We start from the raw sequence: 6,000 nt of genomic DNA on the forward strand, positions 1-6,000 counted from the left end.
TCACTAGAGCAGGAAACTCTGAGAGCCCGGAATAGGCTAGTTGATACAATGTTGTAAGTTCACTAGCTACAGCTTCAGGCTGGACCCAGTGATGATGTGATACAATGTTGCATTTCACTAGCAATAGATCAAGTCAAGATAGATAGAAAGGGAGGCAGAGTAGAGAAAAACTGAATGTTTTCTACTGTTATATTTGTTGGCTTTAGACCTATGTATTTTACTTAGTTGACGATGGAAGTTATAGGCTTACTTCTGAATTGTCCTAAAGGCTATCTTAGAGTTCTATGCTCTTATTTCTTTAGCCGCCAATGGATCACAGTTTACCAATGTGTCCATATGGCAGAGGCTGGTCCTCTTGCCATAGTTGAATTTTAACTTTAAGATTTTTATCATTTTACTTCAGATTTTTATGATTAACCATCTGACATTGATTTATTATTGAAAGGAAACTGTTCCATGACAATTTGCATATAAAAATAATCATAACTGGCACGCAGATTGGTATAAATGGTAAGAGAAATCATAAGCTTCCCCAAACTTGAAACTCACAAGCTTCCTATGTTTTCTACTATTACACCTGGTAAGAAATTGAAGGTCCCATGAAAAAACGTGCCCACCTATGGAAATCAAAGGCCCCTCCAACTGATTTGTTCTGGCGCCAGCCCTGCTGTGACAGGACACAGATGGCAAGCTCTCTCTCTCACACACACACATGCACACCACACACAAAGTGACCTCTAATATCAGAGTAAACCAGGAAAGACAAAAAGGATTGTAGAATGAACTAGAGAGTGGTTCCAGCTGACTATCCACTCAGTTCTACAAAAGTCCAATAATTGCACCAGATGTTGATATTAGATAACACACAAATTCCTCTATCTGATGGAAGCTGTTTAGAGAGAGATTTTCATCTTGAAGAGCAATAATAACGTACTCTTACTGTAACAACGCATGCATAACATGCACAGTATATACCTACCGTAACCATAAAGTTTGTGCCACACAAATGTATTAGATATTGATGTTAGGTATGACATTCCATGAAAATATCTTAGCTAATGATCTAGAACATTTGGGTTCTCCTTCCATCCAGACTTTTCATAAATGAAACAGTGTGTGCATCCCAAATGACACCCTATTCCGTATATAAAGCCTTACTTTTGACCAGAGCCATATGGGGCACTATGTTTCGTACTATATTGGGAATATGGTGCCATTTAGGATTCACATCTTGTCTCATTCATAAAACAGTCTCAGCAGCCAGACTGCTGAACTCACAGAGCAATAAAATAAACATATTCTAGATTCATATAGCTACCAGTATGAAACACTAACCTGAAACATTGTGTGGGTGCCCTTATAGAAAAACCACATGATTTCACATGAAATTTCACATGTGAATTCATGGGAAAACATGTGGTTTGGAACACTTCACTTAACATTTCACATGTGGAAACATGGTTCTGGAGCACTGCACATGTGAATTAATGGGAAAACATGTGGTTGGGAACACTTCACATGTGGAAACATGGTTCTGGAGCACTGCACATGTGAATTAATGGGAAAACATGTGGTTGGGAACATTTCACATGTGGAAACATGGTTCTGGAGCACTGCACATGTGAAAACAAAAAGGTGTCATTATGATACACACAGTGCTTTTAACAAACAATGTTTTCAACTTACATATTTGACACACTTTCACATACATGACTACATTGTGTATGTTTCTTTTTTCAGTAATTATTATTCAACATGTTGTCACCAGGGATTTAAACTCACAACCTCTTGGTTCATGGCATTCGGATCTTTCTTCTACTCCCCCATGCCTGTGTTAATAACTGATTTCACCTGTACTCTTTCTTACACTTTGGAGTGCAATGTTAATCTCAGCTTTGTTAAAAGTCAACTCGTGAAAAACTATTGTATTTATCATAGTGATTCAGGAGTAACGTTGAACTATACAGAAAACCCTCAAATCGCTAAAATAAGTCAATGAAATCAATAATGAGAGAATCGTCACAATAACTGATAACTCAAAAAGCAATGAAGATGGCAGTCTTTTGCTAAGTGCAGATATGTATTATAGGTAACGAAATGAATGTGTATGGGAATGCTACAGACTTTGTGGCACAGCATAAAAAATTGTGCACCCCAAAAGTGATGAGTTCAAATCCCATACTTAGGCTGAACAGCGTACCACTGACTTTAAAACTACCATTTCATTACAGTCATTTTTTACAAGGGTTTGGGATGGTTTAAAACCATATTGGACCATCATGTCATGTCCTGATAACTGGTAAAACAAATGTCTTGAGAAACTTTTACAAACATCCTACAACACAAGAATACATTTCTGCACTGCTAAATGTTGCCCAGGTTTGTGTCCCTGAGCACTGCTACTTTTTCGTTCGTGTAATTGCACAGTCATTGACTTGATTCTGGGCAACTTTTAGCAGTGCAGAAATGTATTCTTGCCAATAAATCCGTAGCCGATCTCTGTCATGGACACAGACCTGGTGGTGCAGAAGGAAATTCAGATTGCTGGCATCACCCTTACGGAAAAAAACACATTATTGCTCTCCGGATTTGAACTTGCAACCTTGTGGTCTGGAGTGCATTAAAGGTTGCCTTTGGGCAACAATAACATATTTAAACTGTATGCCTGATCAATGCACCATCATACCAGCAGAAACATTGCACCATCATGCAATCAGTGAAATCTGACTTAAAAATACACCTTATGGAACAACGGGGACTGTGATGAGACACACACACACACACAAGTAAAGACACACACATGATAACATATGCACTATACAAACACATACACATGAATGTTGTGTTGTAGATATGTGGGAGTAGAGTAGTAGCCTGAGTGTATTTGGGATTTGGGATTTTATTAGGATCCCCATTAGCTGTTGCAAAAGCAGCAGCTACTCTTCCTGGGGTCCACACAAAACATGAAACATAATACAGAATGACATAATACAGAACATCATTAGACAAGAACAGCTCAAGGACAGAGCTACATACATTTTTAAAAAGGCACACGTCGCCTACATACCAATGCATACACACAAACTATCTAGGTCAAATAAGGAAGGGCACACACTTAATGTGTTGTGAAATCTGTTGTATATAACTGTCTTAGTTTTGCTGGACCCCAGGAAGAGTAGCTGCTGCCTTGGCAGGTTTGGTGAATTAGCATGGCAGGATAGTAGACTGAGGTTAAGTTTAGGAAAAGGATTAAGGTTAGGCTTAGCTACAATGCAACAGTTGTCAACAACTGTTGTTCCAGACGCAAATGAACCTGCCACGGACCAATGGCAAGCATCAATGGATGTAACTTCATATCAAGAAACGCCTCTACCAGAAAACACCTCTAATTGTGGTCTGCACTTACACCATTCTCAATAAGTATGAACCTGGTGGCACTGCAGAAACACCGATGCACTCAAGAGGTTGCAACTTCAAATCCTCGAAGCAGTATGTTGGTTTTATGTTGATGTAACGTTAGTGGTGATGATTGGACCATTATTGACTTGAATCTCGGCAGCTTTCAGCAAAGTGCAGGAATGTATTCTGGTGGTGTAGCAGATCATGTTATCACGTGTTGACATTTTGAATCCCAATGTTGTCACATTTATTTCACATGAGATCTTGTTTTCACATGTGCTCACATGTTGCCGCATGCTATCACATGAACTTCACATAAAATCACGTGGTCACATGAGATCATGCAAGATCACACACTTCATGTGTTTTTTCCGTAATGGTGGTTTTGAACCCAGTATCATATCCAGATGGACAAAAATCCATCCTAACAAAACTACATACATACGCACAAATGCGCACAAATACAAAAACGCACACATACATGCAAGCACACAAACACGCACGCATACACACGAAATGGTAAATACCCAGTGTAGCCTCCTCAGTCCAGCGAGACTATGAAACTCAAAACCAGACTGGCATAGTAAAGCCTCTCTCAACCTCAAGTCACACACACACACACACACACACACACACACACACACACACACACCCCTCTACTCCACTCCCTCCCACAGAGCATACACACAAACACACACACCAGCACGCAAACATCCCTTCCCACTCATCAATGTAGCACACATATTGAACAAGCTGCAACACAGACAAAAACAATACCCTTGTAACTTACACCAACTCCTCTCCCACCAAAAACACTCACTACCATCACTAACACCACATGAATTCACTAATACAAATAGTACTACGACAACTTACAGAAACAACGTCATCCCTATAGCAACTGTAACACAGCTTACATCATCACTACATCTGGAAACAACATGCAACGCCTCATTCCACAAGTCGGAGAGAACCCAGATGACAAACACATGAGTGAAACAAGAAAGATAAATACAATTTAAAAGTAGAGGGTAAGAAGAGAAGAGTAAGAGAAGAGAAAGAGAAGGAAAAGAGTGGTAACCGTTCAGACCAGGTTTTGCGTAGATCTCCTCTCCTCTCCAGTCGTCTCTCTTTCGCTCAGGCGGCTAAAGGATGACTAGCAGAGAGTAACATTCTTTCTCTCTTACTCTATAGGTGCTAACTGCCCCCCTGGGTCCCCCCACGCCCTCTCTCTCTCTCTCTGTCTCTGCTCTCTCACACTCTCCTTCTCAATTCAATTTCAATTTAAGGGGCTTTATTGGCATGGGAAACATATGTTTACATTACCAAAACAAGTGAAATAGATAAGTAGATAATAAATAAAAGTGAAATAAACAATAAAAAATGAATAGTTAACATTACACTCACAAAAGTTCCAAAAGCATAAAGGCATTTCAAAGTCATATCATTTCTATATACAGTGTTGTAATGATGTTCAAATAGTTAAGTATAAAAGGGAAAATAAATAAACATAAATACAGGTTGTATTTACAATGGTGTTTGTTCTTCACTGGTTGCCCTTTTCTTCTGGCAACAGGTCACAAATCTTGCTGCTGTGATTGCAAACTGGTATTTCACCCAATAGTTTTGGGAATTTATCAAAATTGGATTTGTTTTCTAATTCTTTGTGGGTCTGTGTAATCTGAGAGAAATACTGTATGTGTCTCTGTTATGGCCATACATTTGGCAGGAGGTTAGGAAGTGCAGCTCATTTTTTTGAGGGCAGTGTGCACATAGCCTGTCTTCTTTTGAGAGACAGATTTGCTGTCGGCAGCCCTTCTCAATAACAAGGCTATGCTCACTGAGTCTGTACATAGTCAAAGATGTCCTTGATTTTGGGTCAGTCACAGTGGTTAGATATTCTGCCACTGTGTACTCTCTGTTAAGGGAAAAATAGCATTCTAGTGTGCTCTGATTTTTTTGTAAATTCCTTCCAATGTGTCAAGTAATTATAATTTTGTTTTCTCATGATTTGGTTAGGTTTAATTGTGATGCTGTCCTGGGTCTCTGCGGGGTCAGTTTGTGTTTGTGAACAGAGCCCCAGGAACAGCTTGTTTAGTTGGCTCTTCTCCAGGTTAATTTATCTGTAGGTAATGGCTTTCTTATGGAAGGTTTGGGAATTGCTTCCTTCTAGGTGGTTGTAGAATTTAGCGGCTCTTTTCTGGATGTTGGCCTAATTCTGCTCTGCATGCATTATTTGGCTTTTTACATTATACACATATGATATTTCTGGAGAATTGTGCATGCAGAGTCTCAATTTGGTGTTTGTCCCATTTTGTGAATTCTTGGTTGGTGAGTAGACCTCAGACCTCACAACCATAAAGGACAATGGGTTCTATAACCGATTCAAGTATTTTTAGCCAGATCCTAATTGGTATGTTGAGTTTTGTGTTCCTTTTGATGGCATAGATTGCCCTTCTTGCCTTGTCTCTCAGATTGTTCACAGCTTTGTGGAAGTTACCTGTGGTGCTGATGTTTAGGCCGAGGTATGTATAATTTTTTGTGTGCTCTAAGATTACGGTGTCTAGATGGAATTTGTATTCGTGGTCCTGGCAACTGAAC

General features: G+C 39.4%; 1 protein-coding gene across 3 annotated transcripts in view; it reads right to left on the reverse strand.

The window, feature by feature from the left end:
- Positions 1–4,685, reverse strand: part of LOC110521773 (tensin-3) — a 68,516-nt gene extending 63,831 nt beyond the window's left edge. For 2 of the 3 annotated variants that reach the window (XM_036968977.2, XM_036968974.2), the window contains exon 1: positions 4,490–4,685. The gene's annotated coding sequence lies outside the window, so the exon portion shown is untranslated. Of the gene's footprint in view, positions 1–1,335; positions 1,466–4,489 lie in introns of those variants that run through there. The other variant, XM_090231941.1, reaches the window with a different exon arrangement.
- Positions 4,686–6,000: the final 1,315 nt, after the last annotated feature.

The sequence above is a fragment of the Oncorhynchus mykiss genome, chromosome 4 (assembly GCF_057628025.1).
Source record: "Oncorhynchus mykiss isolate SJ-2025 chromosome 4, ASM5762802v1, whole genome shotgun sequence".
In the NCBI taxonomy this organism is placed as follows: Eukaryota; Metazoa; Chordata; class Actinopteri; order Salmoniformes; family Salmonidae; genus Oncorhynchus; species Oncorhynchus mykiss.